Source organism: Hyla sarda, unplaced genomic scaffold (assembly GCF_029499605.1).
Source record: "Hyla sarda isolate aHylSar1 unplaced genomic scaffold, aHylSar1.hap1 scaffold_866, whole genome shotgun sequence".
NCBI classification, from domain to species: domain Eukaryota; kingdom Metazoa; phylum Chordata; class Amphibia; order Anura; family Hylidae; genus Hyla; species Hyla sarda.
This window is the reverse complement of record NW_026610894.1, coordinates 108,579-132,827: the sequence shown is the minus strand read 5'-3', so window position 1 is coordinate 132,827 and position 24,249 is coordinate 108,579. Positions and strand designations below refer to the sequence as shown.

The 24,249-nt window shown below is 45.8% G+C and overlaps 10 non-coding genes across 10 annotated transcripts; all 10 read right to left on the bottom strand.

Annotated features, from left to right (window-relative positions):
* Positions 1–1,460: 1,460 nt before the first annotated feature.
* On the bottom strand, positions 1,461–1,651 carry LOC130348130 (U2 spliceosomal RNA). The gene has a single exon (XR_008885915.1). It is a non-coding gene; the product is annotated as a U2 spliceosomal RNA (small nuclear RNA).
* Positions 1,652–3,752: 2,101 nt separating this feature from the next.
* On the bottom strand, positions 3,753–3,943 carry LOC130348129 (U2 spliceosomal RNA). Its single transcript, XR_008885914.1, has one exon. It is a non-coding gene; the product is annotated as a U2 spliceosomal RNA (small nuclear RNA).
* Positions 3,944–6,024: 2,081 nt separating this feature from the next.
* Positions 6,025–6,215, bottom strand: LOC130348128 (U2 spliceosomal RNA). The gene has a single exon (XR_008885913.1). It is a non-coding gene; the product is annotated as a U2 spliceosomal RNA (small nuclear RNA).
* A 2,098-nt stretch (positions 6,216–8,313) lies between these two features.
* On the bottom strand, positions 8,314–8,504 carry LOC130348142 (U2 spliceosomal RNA). Its single transcript, XR_008885926.1, has one exon. It is a non-coding gene; the product is annotated as a U2 spliceosomal RNA (small nuclear RNA).
* Positions 8,505–10,590: 2,086 nt separating this feature from the next.
* Positions 10,591–10,781, bottom strand: LOC130348125 (U2 spliceosomal RNA). The gene has a single exon (XR_008885911.1). It is a non-coding gene; the product is annotated as a U2 spliceosomal RNA (small nuclear RNA).
* Positions 10,782–12,877: 2,096 nt separating this feature from the next.
* LOC130348141 (U2 spliceosomal RNA) lies at positions 12,878–13,068 on the bottom strand. The gene has a single exon (XR_008885925.1). It is a non-coding gene; the product is annotated as a U2 spliceosomal RNA (small nuclear RNA).
* Positions 13,069–15,168: 2,100 nt separating this feature from the next.
* On the bottom strand, positions 15,169–15,359 carry LOC130348124 (U2 spliceosomal RNA). The gene has a single exon (XR_008885910.1). It is a non-coding gene; the product is annotated as a U2 spliceosomal RNA (small nuclear RNA).
* Positions 15,360–17,465: 2,106 nt separating this feature from the next.
* Positions 17,466–17,656, bottom strand: LOC130348123 (U2 spliceosomal RNA). The gene has a single exon (XR_008885909.1). It is a non-coding gene; the product is annotated as a U2 spliceosomal RNA (small nuclear RNA).
* A 2,112-nt stretch (positions 17,657–19,768) lies between these two features.
* Positions 19,769–19,959, bottom strand: LOC130348122 (U2 spliceosomal RNA). Its single transcript, XR_008885908.1, has one exon. It is a non-coding gene; the product is annotated as a U2 spliceosomal RNA (small nuclear RNA).
* Positions 19,960–22,061: 2,102 nt separating this feature from the next.
* LOC130348121 (U2 spliceosomal RNA) lies at positions 22,062–22,252 on the bottom strand. Its single transcript, XR_008885907.1, has one exon. It is a non-coding gene; the product is annotated as a U2 spliceosomal RNA (small nuclear RNA).
* Between the last annotated feature and the right edge of the window lie 1,997 nt (positions 22,253–24,249).

Below are 24,249 nucleotides of genomic sequence, written 5' to 3'. Positions count from 1 at the left end.
TGTAGTTCTGAGGATTCTAGATGGATGCAACAATCTCCTGTTGCTTCTATGAAGGCCATAATAGACAACATCACCAAACAGCTCCATAGTCACATACACAGCAAAGGAGAGATGTTGTTTACACCTAGTGATGTCAGTGGTATTGAGTGACATCACAGCACAGTGCTAAGGCTCCTGGGCCTGGACACAGCAGCGGCTGCAATATCTCAACGGAGAATACGTTTATATATATGTGTGTGTGTGCGCGTATATATATATATATATATATATATATATATATATTTCTCCGCCGAAATCACTTTTAAACCCATTTCCACCTTTTTTTCCCTTCTCTTCCTCTTACTTTTTTTTCACGTTTTTTTACGTTTTTCTCCTTTTCGCCTCTTTTCTGGGTGTATTATTCTTCTTTTTCTTCTTTTTTTTCGTCTAATGCATACCCCATCAGTGCAGCAATGCTTATTCAATACCGCCAGCAGATGGAGACACTGGGGGATAATTTTCTAAGGATTTATACAGATTTTTCCTGTCTGAATTTGTCGCACAGAAAGTTGCAGGCCAAATATGTGTGACATTTCTGCGACTTTAGCTTCTAGAGCATTTTTACAACATTATACATAGGTGCTGAATACATAAAAAGCGACTGTTCAGCGACAGACAAGTCGCATCGGCTGAAAGTAGGCCAGAATGTCAGTCCATGTTGGAGCAGGTTTAGATACAGTCTAAAGTATAGATCTCAAAGTCTGTGCACAGAATTTAGCAAGGGCCTCGCACCTTCTGATGCATCAGGTAGGTGCACAATAGCATAGCCTAACCCTCTGTACTTTGGTCTATATTGATGCGGGACATAGACAGCCAGCTGATGACCAATCCATTAGTGCAATGGATGGCTGGAAGCATTTGTCTTTGCCTTTGCAATACCACAGAAGCAATGCATGGTCAATGTACAGCAATGGCACACCTGTGTGAACAGCCAGGAGACCCCCCCCCCCCCCCCCCCATGTTATGTTACATAGTTACATAGTTAGTACGGTCGAAAAAAGACATATGTCCATCAAGTTCAACCAGGGAATTAAGGGGTAGGGGTGTGGCGCGATATTGGGGAAGGGATGAGATTTTATATTTCTTCATAAGCATTAATCTTATTTTGTCAATTAGGAACATTCAGCACCCACCCGCTATCAAGGCAGCTGCCTATCATGTCATGCCCTACCTGCACAGGTGTGCTGGCTACTCAAATGATCCAATTAAGGAGGCCATTTAGTCAGCAGCAGCAGAAGTCCTGTGCCTGGACGCTCCAACAGCGGCCAGACACAAGCAGAAGCAGAAGCAGCAGAAGCAGCAGCAGCACCACCTTTTGTTTTTTGGCTGCAGCAGCAGCAAGGCCCACAGGGCTGGCTAGCTGGCTAGCCAGCAAGCAGGTAGCAATGAAAGTAGGAATCTTTCTTTTTAACCCTGTAAGGGGGTGGTGCACTGTACCCGAAGATACTGCCATATCGGGTCAATGCATAGGGCGACGGAAGCAAGCTTCGAAATCGGCCCCCGTTCTCAAAAATCCATTTAATATATGGTCCCCAGATAGGGGACGTATCAGATATTAAACTGATAAGAACAGATACTACACTTGATCTTAGCCAAAAGGCCGAGAAGCGATAACCGTGAAAGGGGCGGGCCCAACAAGGTGCCCTTCATGGGCACTATCACTGCTTGCTGTCAGGGAGGCTGCCAGACAATTTTCCATGCACACTCTGGGCTGGGGGGCAGTCAACCACCAGTACACACAGCAGAACCTAAACCCATACCATTATTGCTAAGCAGCAAGACAGGGGCCCATTGCACTCCCACGGGGCCTTTTTAAATGCAATCCATAACCCGGATTTGCCAGGAACCCTTCTTACTCCTCCTACTTGCATGTGACACTGGGCTTAGGATCTGCATAGGAAACACACACACAAGCACACACCTACCTTTGTTGCCTGCAGATGCCTCCTTGGCTGTCCCCAAACGGTATCAAACCAACACCCACGGGAAGCTGTAAGCATAGAGGACATGCCTGCACCCCATTGGACTTACCTGTGTGGGTTAAACCCGGGTTATTTGACAACCTATGGCGGTGATGGTTCTGCTCAGGCAGAGCAGTGCTGATGCTCCTCATAAAGCTGTCGCTGCTGTGAAGGTTCTAGGTGACATCACAAATCCCTATGGTTACATACACAACAAAGCTGGGTTGTTGTTTTTTACACTCTGCAAGGCCTGTGGAAGTGAGTGACATCATAGCACTGTAGTTCTGAGGATTCTAGATGGATGCAACAATCTCCTGTTGCTTCTATGAAGGCCATAATAGACAACATCACCAAACAGCTCCATAGTCACATACACAGCAAAGGAGAGATGTTGTTTACACCTAGTGATGTCAGTGGTATTGAGTGACATCACAGCACAGTGCTAAGGCTCCTGGGCCTGGACACAGCAGCGGCTGCAATATCTCAACGGAGAATACGTTTATATATATGTGTGTGTGTGCGCGTATATATATATATATATATATATATATATATATATATATATATATATTTCTCCGCCGAAATCACTTTTAAACCCATTTCCACCTTTTTTTCCCTTCTCTTCCTCTTACTTTTTTTTCACGTTTTTTTACGTTTTTCTCCTTTTCGCCTCTTTTCTGGGTGTATTATTCTTCTTTTTCTTCTTTTTTTTCGTCTAATGCATACCCCATCAGTGCAGCAATGCTTATTCAATACCGCCAGCAGATGGAGACACTGGGGGATAATTTTCTAAGGATTTATACAGATTTTTCCTGTCTGAATTTGTCGCACAGAAAGTTGCAGGCCAAATATGTGTGACATTTCTGCGACTTTAGCTTCTAGAGCATTTTTACAACATTATACATAGGTGCTGAATACATAAAAAGCGACTGTTCAGCGACAGACAAGTCGCATCGGCTGAAAGTAGGCCAGAATGTCAGTCCATGTTGGAGCAGGTTTAGATACAGTCTAAAGTATAGATCTCAAAGTCTGTGCACAGAATTTAGCAAGGGCCTCGCACCTTCTGATGCATCAGGTAGGTGCACAATAGCATAGCCTAACCCTCTGTACTTTGGTCTATATTGATGCGGGACATAGACAGCCAGCTGATGACCAATCCATTAGTGCAATGGATGGCTGGAAGCATTTGTCTTTGCCTTTGCAATACCACAGAAGCAATGCATGGTCAATGTACAGCAATGACACACCTGTGTGAACAGCCAGGAGACCCCCCCCCCCCCCCCCCCCCCATGTTATGTTACATAGTTACATAGTTAGTACGGTCGAAAAAAGACATATGTCCATCAAGTTCAACCAGGGAATTAAGGGGTAGGGGTGTGGCGCGATATTGGGGAAGGGATGAGATTTTATATTTCTTCATAAGCATTAATCTTATTTTGTCAATTAGGAACATTCAGCACCCACCCGCTATCAAGGCAGCTGCCTATCATGTCATGCCCTACCTGCACAGGTGTGCTGGCTACTCAAATGATCCAATTAAGGAGGCCATTTAGTCAGCAGCAGCAGAAGTCCTGTGCCTGGACGCTCCAACAGCGGCCAGACACAAGCAGAAGCAGAAGCAGCAGAAGCAGCAGCAGCACCACCTTTTGTTTTTTGGCTGCAGCAGCAGCAAGGCCCACAGGGCTGGCTAGCTGGCTAGCCAGCAAGCAGGTAGCAATGAAAGTAGGAATCTTTCTTTTTAACCCTGTAAGGGGGTGGTGCACTGTACCCGAAGATACTGCCATATCGGGTCAATGCATAGGGCGACGGAAGCAAGCTTCGAAATCGGCCCCCGTTCTCAAAAATCCATTTAATATATGGTCCCCAGATAGGGGACGTATCAGATATTAAACTGATAAGAACAGATACTACACTTGATCTTAGCCAAAAGGCCGAGAAGCGATAACCGTGAAAGGGGCGGGCCCAACAAGGTGCCCTTCATGGGCACTATCACTGCTTGCTGTCAGGGAGGCTGCCAGACAATTTTCCATGCACACTCTGGGCTGGGGGGCAGTCAACCACCAGTACACACAGCAGAACCTAAACCCATACCATTATTGCTAAGCAGCAAGACAGGGGCCCATTGCACTCCCACGGGGCCTTTTTAAATGCAATCCATAACCCGGATTTGCCAGGAACCCTTCTTACTCCTCCTACTTGCATGTGACACTGGGCTTAGGATCTGCATAGGAAACACACACACAAGCACACACCTACCTTTGTTGCCTGCAGATGCCTCCTTGGCTGTCCCCAAACGGTATCAAACCAACACCCACGGGAAGCTGTAAGCATAGAGGACATGCCTGCACCCCATTGGACTTACCTGTGTGGGTTAAACCCGGGTTATTTGACAACCTATGGCGGTGATGGTTCTGCTCAGGCAGAGCAGTGCTGATGCTCCTCATAAAGCTGTCGCTGCTGTGAAGGTTCTAGGTGACATCACAAATCCCTATGGTTACATACACAACAAAGCTGGGTTGTTGTTGTTTACACTCTGCAAGGCCTGTGGAAGTGAGTGACATCATAGCACTGTAGTTCTGAGGGTTCTAGATGGATGCAACAATCTCCTGTTGCTTCTATGAAGGCCATAATAGACGACATCACCAAACAGCTCCATAGTCACATACACAGCAAAGGAGAGATGTTGTTTACACCTAGTGATGTCAGTGGTATTGAGTGACATCACAGCACAGTGCTAAGGCTCCTGGGCCTGGACACAGCAGCGGCTGCAATATCTCAACGGAGAATACGTTTATATATATGTGTGTGTGTGCGCGTATATATATATATATATATATATATATATATATTTCTCCGCCGAAATCACTTTTAAACCCATTTCCACCTTTTTTTCCCTTCTCTTCCTCTTACTTTTTTTTCAAGTTTTTTTACGTTTTTCTCCTTTTCGCCTCTTTTCTGGGCGTATTATTCTTCTTTTTCTTCTTTTTTTTCGTCTAATGCATACCCCATCAGTGCAGCAATGCTTATTCAATACCGCCAGCAGATGGAGACACTGGGGGATAATTTTCTAAGGATTTATACAGATTTTTCCTGTCTGAATTTGTCGCACAGAAAGTTGCAGGCCAAATATGTGTGACATTTCTGCGACTTTAGCTTCTAGAGCATTTTTACAACATTATACATAGGTGCTGAATACATAAAAAGCGACTGTTCAGCGACAGACAAGTCGCATCGGCTGAAAGTAGGCCAGAATGTCAGTCCATGTTGGAGCAGGTTTAGATACAGTCTAAAGTATAGATCTCAAAGTCTGTGCACAGAATTTAGCAAGGGCCTCGCACCTTCTGATGCATCAGGTAGGTGCACAATAGCATAGCCTAACCCTCTGTACTTTGGTCTATATTGATGCGGGACATAGACAGCCAGCTGATGACCAATCCATTAGTGCAATGGATGGCTGGAAGCATTTGTCTTTGCCTTTGCAATACCACAGAAGCAATGCATGGTCAATGTACAGCAATGACACACCTGTGTGAACAGCCAGGAGACCCCCCCCCCCCCATGTTATGTTACATAGTTACATAGTTAGTACGGTCGAAAAAAGACATATGTCCATCAAGTTCAACCAGGGAATTAAGGGGTAGGGGTGTGGCGCGATATTGGGGAAGGGATGAGATTTTATATTTCTTCATAAGCATTAATCTTATTTTGTCAATTAGGAACATTCAGCACCCACCCGCTATCAAGGCAGCTGCCTATCATGTCATGCCCTACCTGCACAGGTGTGCTGGCTACTCAAATGATCCAATTAAGGAGGCCATTTAGTCAGCAGCAGCAGAAGTCCTGTGCCTGGACGCTCCAACAGCGGCCAGACACAAGCAGAAGCAGAAGCAGCAGAAGCAGCAGCAGCACCACCTTTTGTTTTTTGGCTGCTGCAGCAGCAGCAAGGCCCACAGGGCTGGCTAGCTGGCTAGCCAGCAAGCAGGTAGCAATGAAAGTAGGAATCTTTCTTTTTAACCCTGTAAGGGGGTGGTGCACTGTACCCGAAGATACTGCCATATCGGGTCAATGCATAGGGCGACGGAAGCAAGCTTCGAAATCGGCCCCCGTTCTCAAAAATCCATTTAATATATGGTCCCCAGATAGGGGACGTATCAGATATTAAACTGATAAGAACAGATACTACACTTGATCTTAGCCAAAAGGCCGAGAAGCGATAACCGTGAAAGGGGCGGGCCCAACAAGGTGCCCTTCATGGGCACTATCACTGCTTGCTGTCAGGGAGGCTGCCAGACAATTTTCCATGCACACTCTGGGCTGGGGGGCAGTCAACCACCAGTACACACAGCAGAACCTAAACCCATACCATTATTGCTAAGCAGCAAGACAGGGGCCCATTGCACTCCCACGGGGCCTTTTTAAATGCAATCCATAACCCGGATTTGCCAGGAACCCTTCTTACTCCTCCTACTTGCATGTGACACTGGGCTTAGGATCTGCATAGGAAACACACACACAAGCACACACCTACCTTTGTTGCCTGCAGATGCCTCCTTGGCTGTCCCCAAACGGTATCAAACCAACACCCACGGGAAGCTGTAAGCATAGAGGACATGCCTGCACCCCATTGGACTTACCTGTGTGGGTTAAACCCGGGTTATTTGACAACCTATGGCGGTGATGGTTCTGCTCAGGCAGAGCAGTGCTGATGCTCCTCATAAAGCTGTCGCTGCTGTGAAGGTTCTAGGTGACATCACAAATCCCTATGGTTACATACACAACAAAGCTGGGTTGTTGTTGTTTACACTCTGCAAGGCCTGTGGAAGTGAGTGACATCATAGCACTGTAGTTCTGAGGGTTCTAGATGGATGCAACAATCTCCTGTTGCTTCTATGAAGGCCATAATAGACGACATCACCAAACAGCTCCATAGTCACATACACAGCAAAGGAGAGATGTTGTTTACACCTAGTGATGTCAGTGGTATTGAGTGACATCACAGCACAGTGCTAAGGCTCCTGGGCCTGGACACAGCAGCGGCTGCAATATCTCAACGGAGAATACGTTTATATATATGTGTGTGTGTGCGCGTATATATATATATATATATATATATATATATATATATATATATATAGATATATATATTTCTCCGCCGAAATCACTTTTAAACCCATTTCCACCTTTTTTTCCCTTCTCTTCCTCTTACTTTTTTTTCACGTTTTTTTACGTTTTTCTCCTTTTCGCCTCTTTTCTGGGCGTATTATTCTTCTTTTTCTTCTTTTTTTTTCGTCTAATGCATACCCCATCAGTGCAGCAATGCTTATTCAATACCGCCAGCAGATGGAGACACTGGGGGATAATTTTCTAAGGATTTATACTGATTTTTCCTGTCTGAATTTGTCGCACAGAAAGTTGCAGGCCAAATATGTGTGACATTTCTGCGACTTTAGCTTCTAGAGCATTTTTACAACATTATACATAGGTGCTGAATACATAAAAAGCGACTGTTCAGCGACAGACAAGTCGCATCGGCTGAAAGTAGGCCAGAATGTCAGTCCATGTTGGAGCAGGTTTAGATACAGTCTAAAGTATAGATCTCAAAGTCTGTGCACAGAATTTAGCAAGGGCCTCGCACCTTCTGATGCATCAGGTAGGTGCACAATAGCATAGCCTAACCCTCTGTACTTTGGTCTATATTGATGCGGGACATAGACAGCCAGCTGATGACCAATCCATTAGTGCAATGGATGGCTGGAAGCATTTGTCTTTGCCTTTGCAATACCACAGAAGCAATGCATGGTCAATGTACAGCAATGACACACCTGTGTGAACAGCCAGGAGACCCCCCCCATGTTATGTTACATAGTTACATAGTTAGTACGGTCGAAAAAAGACATATGTCCATCAAGTTCAACCAGGGAATTAAGGGGTAGGGGTGTGGCGCGATATTGGGGAAGGGATGAGATTTTATATTTCTTCATAAGCATTAATCTTATTTTGTCAATTAGGAACATTCAGCACCCAACCGCTATCAAGGCAGCTGCCTATCATGTCATGCCCTACCTGCACAGGTGTGCTGGCTACTCAAATGATCCAATTAAGGAGGCCATTTAGTCAGCAGCAGCAGAAGTCCTGTGCCTGGACGCTCCAACAGCGGCCAGACACAAGCAGAAGCAGAAGCAGCAGAAGCAGCAGCAGCACCACCTTTTGTTTTTTGGCTGCAGCAGCAGCAAGGCCCACAGGGCTGGCTAGCTGGCTAGCCAGCAAGCAGGTAGCAATGAAAGTAGGAATCTTTCTTTTTAACCCTGTAAGGGGGTGGTGCACTGTACCCGAAGATACTGCCATATCGGGTCAATGCATAGGGCGACGGAAGCAAGCTTCGAAATCGGCCCCCGCTCTCAAAAATCCATTTAATATATGGTCCCCAGATAGGGGACGTATCAGATATTAAACTGATAAGAACAGATACTACACTTGATCTTAGCCAAAAGGCCGAGAAGCGATAACCGTGAAAGGGGCGGGCCCAACAAGGTGCCCTTCATGGGCACTATCACTGCTTGCTGTCAGGGAGGCTGCCAGACAATTTTCCATGCACACTCTGGGCTGGGGGGCAGTCAACCACCAGTACACACAGCAGAACCTAAACCCATACCATTATTGCTAAGCAGCAAGACAGGGGCCCATTGCACTCCCACGGGGCCTTTTTAAATGCAATCCATAACCCGGATTTGCCAGGAACCCTTCTTACTCCTCCTACTTGCATGTGACACTGGGCTTAGGATCTGCATAGGAAACACACACACAAGCACACACCTACCTTTGTTGCCTGCAGATGCCTCCTTGGCTGTCCCCAAACGGTATCAAACCAACACCCACGGGAAGCTGTAAGCATAGAGGACATGCCTGCACCCCATTGGACTTACCTGTGTGGGTTAAACCCGGGTTATTTGACAACCTATGGCGGTGATGGTTCTGCTCAGGCAGAGCAGTGCTGATGCTCCTCATAAAGCTGTCGCTGCTGTGAAGGTTCTAGGTGACATCACAAATCCCTATGGTTACATACACAACAAAGCTGGGTTGTTGTTGTTTACACTCTGCAAGGCCTGTGGAAGTGAGTGACATCATAGCACTGTAGTTCTGAGGGTTCTAGATGGATGCAACAATCTCCTGTTGCTTCTATGAAGGCCATAATAGACGACATCACCAAACAGCTCCATAGTCACATACACAGCAAAGGAGAGATGTTGTTTACACCTAGTGATGTCAGTGGTATTGAGTGACATCACAGCACAGTGCTAAGGCTCCTGGGCCTGGACACAGCAGCGGCTGCAATATCTCAACGGAGAATACGTTTATATATATGTGTGTGTGTGCGCGTATATATATATATATATATATATATATATATATATATATTTCTCCGCCGAAATCACTTTTAAACCCATTTCCACCTTTTTTTCCCTTCTCTTCCTCTTACTTTTTTTTCAAGTTTTTTTACGTTTTTCTCCTTTTCGCCTCTTTTCTGGGCGTATTATTCTTCTTTTTCTTCTTTTTTTTCGTCTAATGCATACCCCATCAGTGCAGCAATGCTTATTCAATACCGCCAGCAGATGGAGACACTGGGGGATAATTTTCTAAGGATTTATACAGATTTTTCCTGTCTGAATTTGTCGCACAGAAAGTTGCAGGCCAAATATGTGTGACATTTCTGCGACTTTAGCTTCTAGAGCATTTTTACAACATTATACATAGGTGCTGAATACATAAAAAGCGACTGTTCAGCGACAGACAAGTCGCATCGGCTGAAAGTAGGCCAGAATGTCAGTCCATGTTGGAGCAGGTTTAGATACAGTCTAAAGTATAGATCTCAAAGTCTGTGCACAGAATTTAGCAAGGGCCTCGCACCTTCTGATGCATCAGGTAGGTGCACAATAGCATAGCCTAACCCTCTGTACTTTGGTCTATATTGATGCGGGACATAGACAGCCAGCTGATGACCAATCCATTAGTGCAATGGATGGCTGGAAGCATTTGTCTTTGCCTTTGCAATACCACAGAAGCAATGCATGGTCAATGTACAGCAATGACACACCTGTGTGAACAGCCAGGAGACCCCCCCCCCCCATGTTATGTTACATAGTTACATAGTTAGTACGGTCGAAAAAAGACATATGTCCATCAAGTTCAACCAGGGAATTAAGGGGTAGGGGTGTGGCGCGATATTGGGGAAGGGATGAGATTTTATATTTCTTCATAAGCATTAATCTTATTTTGTCAATTAGGAACATTCAGCACCCACCCGCTATCAAGGCAGCTGCCTATCATGTCATGCCCTACCTGCACAGGTGTGCTGGCTACTCAAATGATCCAATTAAGGAGGCCATTTAGTCAGCAGCAGCAGAAGTCCTGTGCCTGGACGCTCCAACAGCGGCCAGACACAAGCAGAAGCAGAAGCAGCAGAAGCAGCAGCAGCACCACCTTTTGTTTTTTGGCTGCTGCAGCAGCAGCAAGGCCCACAGGGCTGGCTAGCTGGCTAGCCAGCAAGCAGGTAGCAATGAAAGTAGGAATCTTTCTTTTTAACCCTGTAAGGGGGTGGTGCACTGTACCCGAAGATACTGCCATATCGGGTCAATGCATAGGGCGACGGAAGCAAGCTTCGAAATCGGCCCCCGTTCTCAAAAATCCATTTAATATATGGTCCCCAGATAGGGGACGTATCAGATATTAAACTGATAAGAACAGATACTACACTTGATCTTAGCCAAAAGGCCGAGAAGCGATAACCGTGAAAGGGGCGGGCCCAACAAGGTGCCCTTCATGGGCACTATCACTGCTTGCTGTCAGGGAGGCTGCCAGACAATTTTCCATGCACACTCTGGGCTGGGGGGCAGTCAACCACCAGTACACACAGCAGAACCTAAACCCATACCATTATTGCTAAGCAGCAAGACAGGGGCCCATTGCACTCCCACGGGGCCTTTTTAAATGCAATCCATAACCCGGATTTGCCAGGAACCCTTCTTACTCCTCCTACTTGCATGTGACACTGGGCTTAGGATCTGCATAGGAAACACACACACAAGCACACACCTACCTTTGTTGCCTGCAGATGCCTCCTTGGCTGTCCCCAAACGGTATCAAACCAACACCCACGGGAAGCTGTAAGCATAGAGGACATGCCTGCACCCCATTGGACTTACCTGTGTGGGTTAAACCCGGGTTATTTGACAACCTATGGCGGTGATGGTTCTGCTCAGGCAGAGCAGTGCTGATGCTCCTCATAAAGCTGTCGCTGCTGTGAAGGTTCTAGGTGACATCACAAATCCCTATGGTTACATACACAACAAAGCTGGGTTGTTGTTGTTTACACTCTGCAAGGCCTGTGGAAGTGAGTGACATCATAGCACTGTAGTTCTGAGGGTTCTAGATGGATGCAACAATCTCCTGTTGCTTCTATGAAGGCCATAATAGACGACATCACCAAACAGCTCCATAGTCACATACACAGCAAAGGAGAGATGTTGTTTACACCTAGTGATGTCAGTGGTATTGAGTGACATCACAGCACAGTGCTAAGGCTCCTGGGCCTGGACACAGCAGCGGCTGCAATATCTCAACGGAGAATACGTTTATATATATGTGTGTGTGTGCGCGTATATATATATATATATATATATATATATATATATATATATATAGATATATATATTTCTCCGCCGAAATCACTTTTAAACCCATTTCCACCTTTTTTTCCCTTCTCTTCCTCTTACTTTTTTTTCACGTTTTTTTACGTTTTTCTCCTTTTCGCCTCTTTTCTGGGCGTATTATTCTTCTTTTTCTTCTTTTTTTTTCGTCTAATGCATACCCCATCAGTGCAGCAATGCTTATTCAATACCGCCAGCAGATGGAGACACTGGGGGATAATTTTCTAAGGATTTATACTGATTTTTCCTGTCTGAATTTGTCGCACAGAAAGTTGCAGGCCAAATATGTGTGACATTTCTGCGACTTTAGCTTCTAGAGCATTTTTACAACATTATACATAGGTGCTGAATACATAAAAAGCGACTGTTCAGCGACAGACAAGTCGCATCGGCTGAAAGTAGGCCAGAATGTCAGTCCATGTTGGAGCAGGTTTAGATACAGTCTAAAGTATAGATCTCAAAGTCTGTGCACAGAATTTAGCAAGGGCCTCGCACCTTCTGATGCATCAGGTAGGTGCACAATAGCATAGCCTAACCCTCTGTACTTTGGTCTATATTGATGCGGGACATAGACAGCCAGCTGATGACCAATCCATTAGTGCAATGGATGGCTGGAAGCATTTGTCTTTGCCTTTGCAATACCACAGAAGCAATGCATGGTCAATGTACAGCAATGACACACCTGTGTGAACAGCCAGGAGACCCCCCCCATGTTATGTTACATAGTTACATAGTTAGTACGGTCGAAAAAAGACATATGTCCATCAAGTTCAACCAGGGAATTAAGGGGTAGGGGTGTGGCGCGATATTGGGGAAGGGATGAGATTTTATATTTCTTCATAAGCATTAATCTTATTTTGTCAATTAGGAACATTCAGCACCCAACCGCTATCAAGGCAGCTGCCTATCATGTCATGCCCTACCTGCACAGGTGTGCTGGCTACTCAAATGATCCAATTAAGGAGGCCATTTAGTCAGCAGCAGCAGAAGTCCTGTGCCTGGACGCTCCAACAGCGGCCAGACACAAGCAGAAGCAGAAGCAGCAGAAGCAGCAGCAGCACCACCTTTTGTTTTTTGGCTGCAGCAGCAGCAAGGCCCACAGGGCTGGCTAGCTGGCTAGCCAGCAAGCAGGTAGCAATGAAAGTAGGAATCTTTCTTTTTAACCCTGTAAGGGGGTGGTGCACTGTACCCGAAGATACTGCCATATCGGGTCAATGCATAGGGCGACGGAAGCAAGCTTCGAAATCGGCCCCCGCTCTCAAAAATCCATTTAATATATGGTCCCCAGATAGGGGACGTATCAGATATTAAACTGATAAGAACAGATACTACACTTGATCTTAGCCAAAAGGCCGAGAAGCGATAACCGTGAAAGGGGCGGGCCCAACAAGGTGCCCTTCATGGGCACTATCACTGCTTGCTGTCAGGGAGGCTGCCAGACAATTTTCCATGCACACTCTGGGCTGGGGGGCAGTCAACCACCAGTACACACAGCAGAACCTAAACCCATACCATTATTGCTAAGCAGCAAGACAGGGGCCCATTGCACTCCCACGGGGCCTTTTTAAATGCAATCCATAACCCGGATTTGCCAGGAACCCTTCTTACTCCTCCTACTTGCATGTGACACTGGGCTTAGGATCTGCATAGGAAACACACACACAAGCACACACCTACCTTTGTTGCCTGCAGATGCCTCCTTGGCTGTCCCCAAACGGTATCAAACCAACACCCACGGGAAGCTGTAAGCATAGAGGACATGCCTGCACCCCATTGGACTTACCTGTGTGGGTTAAACCCGGGTTATTTGACAACCTATGGCGGTGATGGTTCTGCTCAGGCAGAGCAGTGCTGATGCTCCTCATAAAGCTGTCGCTGCTGTGAAGGTTCTAGGTGACATCACAAATCCCTATGGTTACATACACAACAAAGCTGGGTTGTTGTTGTTTACACTCTGCAAGGCCTGTGGAAGTGAGTGACATCATAGCACTGTAGTTCTGAGGGTTCTAGATGGATGCAACAATCTCCTGTTGCTTCTATGAAGGCCATAATAGACGACATCACCAAACAGCTCCATAGTCACATACACAGCAAAGGAGAGATGTTGTTTACACCTAGTGATGTCAGTGGTATTGAGTGACATCACAGCACAGTGCTAAGGCTCCTGGGCCTGGACACAGCAGCGGCTGCAATATCTCAACGGAGAATACGTTTATATATATGTGTGTGTGTGCGCGTATATATATATATATATATATATATATATATATATATATATATATATATATATATTTCTCCGCCGAAATCACTTTTAAACCCATTTCCACCTTTTTTTCCCTTCTCTTCCTCTTACTTTTTTTTCACGTTTTTTTACGTTTTTCTCCTTTTCGCCTCTTTTCTGGGCGTATTATTCTTCTTTTTCTTCTTTTTTTTCGTCTAATGCATACCCCATCAGTGCAGCAATGCTTATTCAATACCGCCAGCAGATGGAGACACTGGGGGATAATTTTCTAAGGATTTATACTGATTTTTCCTGTCTGAATTTGTCGCACAGAAAGTTGCAGGCCAAATATGTGTGACATTTCTGCGACTTTAGCTTCTAGAGCATTTTTACAACATTATACATAGGTGCTGAATACATAAAAAGCGACTGTTCAGCGACAGACAAGTCGCATCGGCTGAAAGTAGGCCAGAATGTCAGTCTATGTTGGAGCAGGTTTAGATACAGTCTAAAGTATAGATCTCAAAGTCTGTGCACAGAATTTAGCAAGGGCCTCGCACCTTCTGATGCATCAGGTAGGTGCACAATAGCATAGCCTAACCCTCTGTACTTTGGTCTATATTGATGCGGGACATAGACAGCCAGCTGATGACCAATCCATTAGTGCAATGGATGGCTGGAAGCATTTGTCTTTGCCTTTGCAATACCACAGAAGCAATGCATGGTCAATGTACAGCAATGACACACCTGTGTGAACAGCCAGGAGACCCCCCCCCCCCCATGTTATGTTACATAGTTACATAGTTAGTAGGGTCGAAAAAAGACATATGTCCATCAAGTTCAACCAGGGAATTAAGGGGTAGGGGTGTGGCGCGATATTGGGGAAGGGATGAGATTTTATATTTCTTCATAAGCATTAATCTTATTTTGTCAATTAGGAACATTCAGCACCCACCCGCTATCAAGGCAGCTGCCTATCATGTCATGCCCTACCTGCACAGGTGTGCTGGCTACTCAAATGATCCAATTAAGGAGGCCATTTAGTCAGCAGCAGCAGAAGTCCTGTGCCTGGACGCTCCAACAGCGGCCAGACACAAGCAGAAGCAGAAGCAGCAGAAGCAGCAGCAGCACCACCTTTTGTTTTTTGGCTGCAGCAGCAGCAAGGCCCACAGGGCTGGCTAGCTGGCTAGCCAGCAAGCAGGTAGCAATGAAAGTAGGAATCTTTCTTTTTAACCCTGTAAGGGGGTGGTGCACTGTACCCGAAGATACTGCCATATCGGGTCAATGCATAGGGCGACGGAAGCAAGCTTCGAAATCGGCCCCCGTTCTCAAAAATCCATTTAATATATGGTCCCCAGATAGGGGACGTATCAGATATTAAACTGATAAGAACAGATACTACACTTGATCTTAGCCAAAAGGCCGAGAAGCGATAACCGTGAAAGGGGCGGGCCCAACAAGGTGCCCTTCATGGGCACTATCACTGCTTGCTGTCAGGGAGGCTGCCAGACAATTTTCCATGCACACTCTGGGCTGGGGGGCAGTCAACCACCAGTACACACAGCAGAACCTAAACCCATACCATTATTGCTAAGCAGCAAGACAGGGGCCCATTGCACTCCCACGGGGCCTTTTTAAATGCAATCCATAACCCGGATTTGCCAGGAACCCTTCTTACTCCTCCTACTTGCATGTGACACTGGGCTTAGGATCTGCATAGGAAACACACACACAAGCACACACCTACCTTTGTTGCCTGCAGATGCCTCCTTGGCTGTCCCCAAACGGTATCAAACCAACACCCACGGGAAGCTGTAAGCATAGAGGACATGCCTGCACCCCATTGGACTTACCTGTGTGGGTTAAACCCGGGTTATTTGACAACCTATGGCGGTGATGGTTCTGCTCAGGCAGAGCAGTGCTGATGCTCCTCATAAAGCTGTCGCTGCTGTGAAGGTTCTAGGTGACATCACAAATCCCTATGGTTACATACACAACAAAGCTGGGTTGTTGTTGTTTACACTCTGCAAGGCCTGTGGAAGTGAGTGACATCATAGCACTGTAGTTCTGAGGGTTCTAGATGGATGCAACAATCTCCTGTTGCTTCTATGAAGGCCATAATAGACGACATCACCAAACAGCTCCATAGTCACATACACAGCAAAGGAGAGATGTTGTTTACACCTAGTGATGTCAGTGGTATTGAGTGACATCACAGCACAGTGCTAAGGCTCCTGGGCCTGGACACAGCAGCGGCTGCAATATCTCAACGGAGAATACGTTTATATATATGTGTGTGTGTGCGCGTATATATATATATATATATATATATATATATATATATATATATATATATATATATTTCTCCGCCGAAATCACTTTTAAACCCATTTCCACCTTTTTTTCCCTTCTCTTCCTCTTACTTTTTTTTCACGTTTTTTTACGTTTTTCTCCTTTTCGCCTCTTTTCTGGGCGTATTATTCTTCTTTTTCTTCTTTTTTTTCGTCTAATGCATACCCCATCAGTGCAGCAATGCTTATTCAATACCGCCAGCAGATGGAGACACTGGGGGATAATTTTCTAAGGATTTATACTGATTTTTCCTGTCTGAATTTGTCGCACAGAAAGTTGCAGGCCAAATATGTGTGACATTTCTGCGACTTTAGCTTCTAGAGCATTTTTACAACATTATACATAGGTGCTGAATACATAAAAAGCGACTGTTCAGCGACAGACAAGTCGCATCGGCTGAAAGTAGGCCAGAATGTCAGTCCATGTTGGAGCAGGTTTAGATACAGTCTAAAGTATAGATCTCAAAGTCTGTGCACAGAATTTAGCAAGGGCCTCGCACCTTCTGATGCATCAGGTAGGTGCACAATAGCATAGCCTAACCCTCTGTACTTTGGTCTATATTGATGCGGGACATAGACAGCCAGCTGATGACCAATCCATTAGTGCAATGGATGGCTGGAAGCATTTGTCTTTGCCTTTGCAATACCACAGAAGCAATGCATGGTCAATGTACAGCAATGACACACCTGTGTGAACAGCCAGGAGACCCCCCCCCCCCCCCCATGTTATGTTACATAGTTACATAGTTAGTACGGTCGAAAAAAGACATATGTCCATCAAGTTCAACCAGGGAATTAAGGGGTAGGGGTGTGGCGCGATATTGGGGAAGGGATGAGATTTTATATTTCTTCATAAGCATTAATCTTATTTTGTCAATTAGGAACATTCAGCACCCACCCGCTATCAAGGCAGCTGCCTATCATGTCATGCCCTACCTGCACAGGTGTGCTGGCTACTCAAATGATCCAATTAAGGAGGCCATTTAGTCAGCAGCAGCAGAAGTCCTGTGCCTGGACGCTCCAACAGCGGCCAGACACAAGCAGAAGCAGAAGCAGCAGAAGCAGCAGCAGCACCACCTTTTGTTTTTTGGCTGCTGCAGCAGCAGCAAGGCCCACAGGGCTGGCTAGCTGGCTAGCCAGCAAGCAGGTAGCAATGAAAGTAGGAATCTTTCTTTTTAACCCTGTAAGGGGGTGGTGCACTGTACCCGAAGATACTGCCATATCGGGTCAATGCATAGGGCGACGGAAGCAAGCTTCGAAATCGGCCCCCGTTCTCAAAAATCCATTTAATATATGGTCCCCAGATAGGGGACGTATCAGATATTAAACTGATAAGAACAGATACTACACTTGATCTTAGCCAAAAGGCCGAGAAGCGATAACCGTGAAAGGGGCGGGCCCAACAAGGTGCCCTTCATGGGCACTATCACTGCTTGCTGTCAGGGAGGCTGCCAGACAATTTTCCATGCACACTCTGGGCTGGGGGGCAGTCAACCACCAGTACACACAGCAGAACCTAAACCCATACCATTATTGCTAAGCAGCAAGACAGGGGCCCATTGCACTCCCACGGGGCCTTTTTAAATGCAATCCATAACCCGGATTTGCCAGGAACCCTTCTTACTCCTCCTACTTGCATGTGACACTGGGCTTAGGATCTGCATAGGAAACACACACACAAGCACACACCTACCTTTGTTGCCTGCAGATGCCTCCTTGGCTGTCCCCAAACGGTATCAAACCAACAACCACGGGAAGCTGTAAGCATAGAAGACATGCCTGCACCCCATTGGACTTACCTGTGTGGGTTAAACCCGGGTTATTTGACAACCTATGGCGGTGATGGTTCTGCTCAGGCAGAGCAGTGCTGATGCTCCTCATAAAGCTGTCGCTGCTGTGAAGGTTCTAGGTGACATCACAAATCCCTATGGTTACATACACAACAAAGCTGGGTTGTTGTTGTTTACACTCTGCAAGGCCTGTGGAAGTGAGTGACATCATAGCACTGTAGTTCTGAGGGTTCTAGATGGATGCAACAATCTCCTGTTGCTTCTATGAAGGCCATAATAGACGACATCACCAAACAGCTCCATAGTCACATACACAGCAAAGGAGAGATGTTGTTTACACCTAGTGATGTCAGTGGTATTGAGTGACATCACAGCACAGTGCTAAGGCTCCTGGGCCTGGACACAGCAGCGGCTGCAATATCTCAACGGAGAATACGTTTATATATATGTGTGTGTGTGCGCGTATATATATATATATATATATATATATATATATATATATATATATATATATATATATATATTTCTCCGCCGAAATCACTTTTAAACCCATTTCCACCTTTTTTTCCCTTCTCTTCCTCTTACTTTTTTTTCACGTTTTTTTACGTTTTTCTCCTTTTCGCCTCTTTTCTGGGCGTATTATTCTTCTTTTTCTTCTTTTTTTTCGTCTAATGCATACCCCATCAGTGCAGCAATGCTTATTCAATACCGCCAGCAGATGGAGACACTGGGGGATAATTTTCTAAGGATTTATACTGATTTTTCCTGTCTGAATTTGTCGCACAGAAAGTTGCAGGCCAAATATGTGTGACATTTCTGCGACTTTAGCTTCTAGAGCATTTTTACAACATTATACATAGGTGCTGAATACATAAAATGCGACTGTTCAGCGACAGACAAGTCGCATCGGCTGAAAGTAGGCCAGAATGTCAGTCCATGTTGGAGCAGGTTTAGATACAGTCTAAAGTATAGATCTCAAAGTCTGTGCACAGAATTTAGCAAGGGCCTCGCACCTTCTGATGCATCAGGTAGGTGCACAATAGCATAGCCTAACCCTCTGTACTTTGGTCTATATTGATGCGGGACATAGACAGCCAGCTGATGACCAATCCATTAGTGCAATGGATGGCTGGAAGCATTTGTCTTTGCCTTTGCAATACCACAGAAGCAATGCATGGTCAATGTACAGCAATGACACACCTGTGTGAACAGCCAGGAGACCCCCCCCCCCCCCCCCCCATGTTATGTTACATAGTTACATAGTTAGTACGGTCGAAAAAAGACATATGTCCATCAAGTTCAACCAGGGAATTAAGGGGTAGGGGTGTGGCGCGATATTGGGGAAGGGATGAGATTTTATATTTCTTCATAAGCATTAATCTTATTTTGTCAATTAGGAACATTCAGCACCCACCCGCTATCAAGGCAGCTGCCTATCATGTCATGCCCTACCTGCACAGGTGTGCTGGCTACTCAAATGATCCAATTAAGGAGGCCATTTAGTCAGCAGCAGCAGAAGTCCTGTGCCTGGACGCTCCAACAGCGGCCAGACACAAGCAGAAGCAGAAGCAGCAGAAGCAGCAGCAGCACCACCTTTTGTTTTTTGGCTGCAGCAGCAGCAAGGCCCACAGGGCTGGCTAGCTGGCTAGCCAGCAAGCAGGTAGCAATGAAAGTAGGAATCTTTCTTTTTAACCCTGTAAGGGGGTGGTGCACTGTACCCGAAGATACTGCCATATCGGGTCAATGCATAGGGCGACGGAAGCAAGCTTCGAAATCGGCCCCCGTTCTCAAAAATCCATTTAATATATGGTCCCCAGATAGGGGACGTATCAGATATTAAACTGATAAGAACAGATACTACACTTGATCTTAGCCAAAAGGCCGAGAAGCGATAACCGTGAAAGGGGCGGGCCCAACAAGGTGCCCTTCATGGGCACTATCACTGCTTGCTGTCAGGGAGGCTGCCAGACAATTTTCCATGCACACTCTGGGCTGGGGGGCAGTCAACCACCAGTACACACAGCAGAACCTAAACCCATACCATTATTGCTAAGCAGCAAGACAGGGGCCCATTGCACTCCCACGGGGCCTTTTTAAATGCAATCCATAACCCGGATTTGCCAGGAACCCTTCTTACTCCTCCTACTTGCATGTGACACTGGGCTTAGGATCTGCATAGGAAACACACACACAAGCACACACCTACCTTTGTTGCCTGCAGATGCCTCCTTGGCTGTCCCCAAACGGTATCAAACCAACACCCACGGGAAGCTGTAAGCATAGAGGACATGCCTGCACCCCATTGGACTTACCTGTGTGGGTTAAACCCGGGTTATTTGACAACCTATGGCGGTGATGGTTCTGCTCAGGCAGAGCAGTGCTGATGCTCCTCATAAAGCTGTCGCTGCTGTGAAGGTTCTAGGTGACATCACAAATCCCTATGGTTACATACACAACAAAGCTGGGTTGTTGTTGTTTACACTCTGCAAGGCCTGTGGAAGTGAGTGACATCATAGCACTGTAGTTCTGAGGGTTCTAGATGGATGCAACAATCTCCTGTTGCTTCTATGAAGGCCATAATAGACGACATCACCAAACAGCTCCATAGTCACATACACAGCAAAGGAGAGATGTTGTTTACACCTAGTGATGTCAGTGGTATTGAGTGACATCACAGCACAGTGCTAAGGCTCCTGGGCCTGGACACAGCAGCGGCTGCAATATCTCAACGGAGAATACGTTTATATATATGTGTGTGTGTGCGCGTATATATATATATATATATATATATATATATATATATATATATATATATATATATATTTCTCCGCCGAAATCACTTTTAAACCCATTTCCACCTTTTTTTCCCTTCTCTTCCTCTTACTTTTTTTTCACGTTTTTTTACGTCTTTCTCCTTTTCGCCTCTTTTCTGGGCGTATTATTCTTCTTTTTCTTCTTTTTTTTCGTCTAATGCATACCCCATCAGTGCAGCAATGCTTATTCAATACCGCCAGCAGATGGAGACACTGGGGGATAATTTTCTAAGGATTTATACTGATTTTTCCTGTCTGAATTTGTCGCACAGAAAGTTGCAGGCCAAATATGTGTGACATTTCTGCGACTTTAGCTTCTAGAGCATTTTTACAACATTATACATAGGTGCTGAATACATAAAAAGCGACTGTTCAGCGACAGACAAGTCGCATCGGCTGAAAGTAGGCCAGAATGTCAGTCTATGTTGGAGCAGGTTTAGATACAGTCTAAAGTATAGATCTCAAAGTCTGTGCACAGAATTTAGCAAGGGCCTCGCACCTTCTGATGCATCAGGTAGGTGCACAATAGCATAGCCTAACCCTCTGTACTTTGGTCTATATTGATGCGGGACATAGACAGCCAGCTGATGACCAATCCATTAGTGCAATGGATGGCTGGAAGCATTTGTCTTTGCCTTTGCAATACCACAGAAGCAATGCATGGTCAATGTACAGCAATGACACACCTGTGTGAACAACCAGGAGACCCCCCCCCCCCCATGTTATGTTACATAGTTACATAGTTAGTAGGGTCGAAAAAAGACATATGTCCATCAAGTTCAACCAGGGAATTAAGGGGTAGGGGTGTGGCGCGATATTGGGGAAGGGATGAGATTTTATATTTCTTCATAAGCATTAATCTTATTTTGTCAATTAGGAACATTCAGCACCCACCCGCTATCAAGGCAGCTGCCTATCATGTCATGCCCTACCTGCACAGGTGTGCTGGCTACTCAAATGATCCAATTAAGGAGGCCATTTAGTCAGCAGCAGCAGAAGTCCTGTGCCTGGACGCTCCAACAGCGGCCAGACACAAGCAGAAGCAGAAGCAGCAGAAGCAGCAGCAGCACCACCTTTTGTTTTTTGGCTGCAGCAGCAGCAAGGCCCACAGGGCTGGCTAGCTGGCTAGCCAGCAAGCAGGTAGCAATGAAAGTAGGAATCTTTCTTTTTAACCCTGTAAGGGGGTGGTGCACTGTACCCGAAGATACTGCCATATCGGGTCAATGCATAGGGCGACGGAAGCAAGCTTCGAAATCGGCCCCCGTTCTCAAAAATCCATTTAATATATGGTCCCCAGATAGGGGACGTATCAGATATTAAACTGATAAGAACAGATACTACACTTGATCTTAGCCAAAAGGCCGAGAAGCGATAACCGTGAAAGGGGCGGGCCCAACAAGGTGCCCTTCATGGGCACTATCACTGCTTGCTGTCAGGGAGGCTGCCAGACAATTTTCCATGCACACTCTGGGCTGGGGGGCAGTCAACCACCAGTACACACAGCAGAACCTAAACCCATACCATTATTGCTAAGCAGCAAGACAGGGGCCCATTGCACTCCCACGGGGCCTTTTTAAATGCAATCCATAACCCGGATTTGCCAGGAACCCTTCTTACTCCTCCTACTTGCATGTGACACTGGGCTTAGGATCTGCATAGGAAACACACACACAAGCACACACCTACCTTTGTTGCCTGCAGATGCCTCCTTGGCTGTCCCCAAACGGTATCAAACCAACACCCACGGGAAGCTGTAAGCATAGAGGACATGCCTGCACCCCATTGGACTTACCTGTGTGGGTTAAACCCGGGTTATTTGACAACCTATGGCGGTGATGGTTCTGCTCAGGCAGAGCAGTGCTGATGCTCCTCATAAAGCTGTCGCTGCTGTGAAGGTTCTAGGTGACATCACAAATCCCTATGGTTACATACACAACAAAGCTGGGTTGTTGTTGTTTACACTCTGCAAGGCCTGTGGAAGTGAGTGACATCATAGCACTGTAGTTCTGAGGGTTCTAGATGGATGCAACAATCTCCTGTTGCTTCTATGAAGGCCATAATAGACGACATCACCAAACAGCTCCATAGTCACATACACAGCAAAGGAGAGATGTTGTTTACACCTAGTGATGTCAGTGGTATTGAGTGACATCACAGCACAGTGCTAAGGCTCCTGGGCCTGGACACAGCAGCGGCTGCAATATCTCAACGGAGAATACGTTTATATATATGTGTGTGTGTGCGCGTATATATATATATATATATATATATATATATATATATATATTTCTCCGCCGAAATCACTTTTAAACCCATTTCCACCTTTCTTTCCCTTCTCTTCCTCTTACTTTTTTTTCACGTTTTTTTACGTTTTTCTCCTTTTCGCCTCTTTTCTGGGCGTATTATTCTTCTTTTTCTTCTTTTTTTTCGTCTAATGCATACCCCATCAGTGCAGCAATGCTTATTCAATACCGCCAGCAGATGGAGACACTGGGGGATAATTTTCTAAGGATTTATACTGATTTTTCCTGTCTGAATTTGTCGCACAGAAAGTTGCAGGCCAAATATGTGTGACATTTCTGCGACTTTAGCTTCTAGAGCATTTTTACAACATTATACATAGGTGCTGAATACATAAAAAGCGACTGTTCAGCGACAGACAAGTCGCATCGGCTGAAAGTAGGCCAGAATGTCAGTCCATGTTGGAGCAGGTTTAGATACAGTCTAAAGTATAGATCTCAAAGTCTGTGCACAGAATTTAGCAAGGGCCTCGCACCTTCTGATGCATCAGGTAGGTGCACAATAGCATAGCCTAACCCTCTGTACTTTGGTCTATATTGATGCGGGACATAGACAGCCAGCTGATGACCAATCCATTAGTGCAATGGATGGCTGGAAGCATTTGTCTTTGCCTTTGCAATACCACAGAAGCAATGCATGGTCAATGTACAGCAATGACACACCTGTGTGAACAGCCAGGAGACCCCCCCCCCCCCCCATGTTATGTTACATAGTTACATAGTTAGTACGGTCGAAAAAAGACATATGTCCATCAAGTTCAACCAGGGAATTAAGGGGTAGGGGTGTGGCGCGATATTGGGGAAGGGATGAGATTTTATATTTCTTCATAAGCATTAATCTTATTTTGTCAATTAGGAACATTCAGCACCCACCCGCTATCAAGGCAGCTGCCTATCATGTCATGCCCTACCTGCACAGGTGTGCTGGCTACTCAAATGATCCAATTAAGGAGGCCATTTAGTCAGCAGCAGCAGAAGTCCTGTGCCTGGACGCTCCAACAGCGGCCAGACACAAGCAGAAGCAGAAGCAGCAGAAGCAGCAGCAGCACCACCTTTTGTTTTTTGGCTGC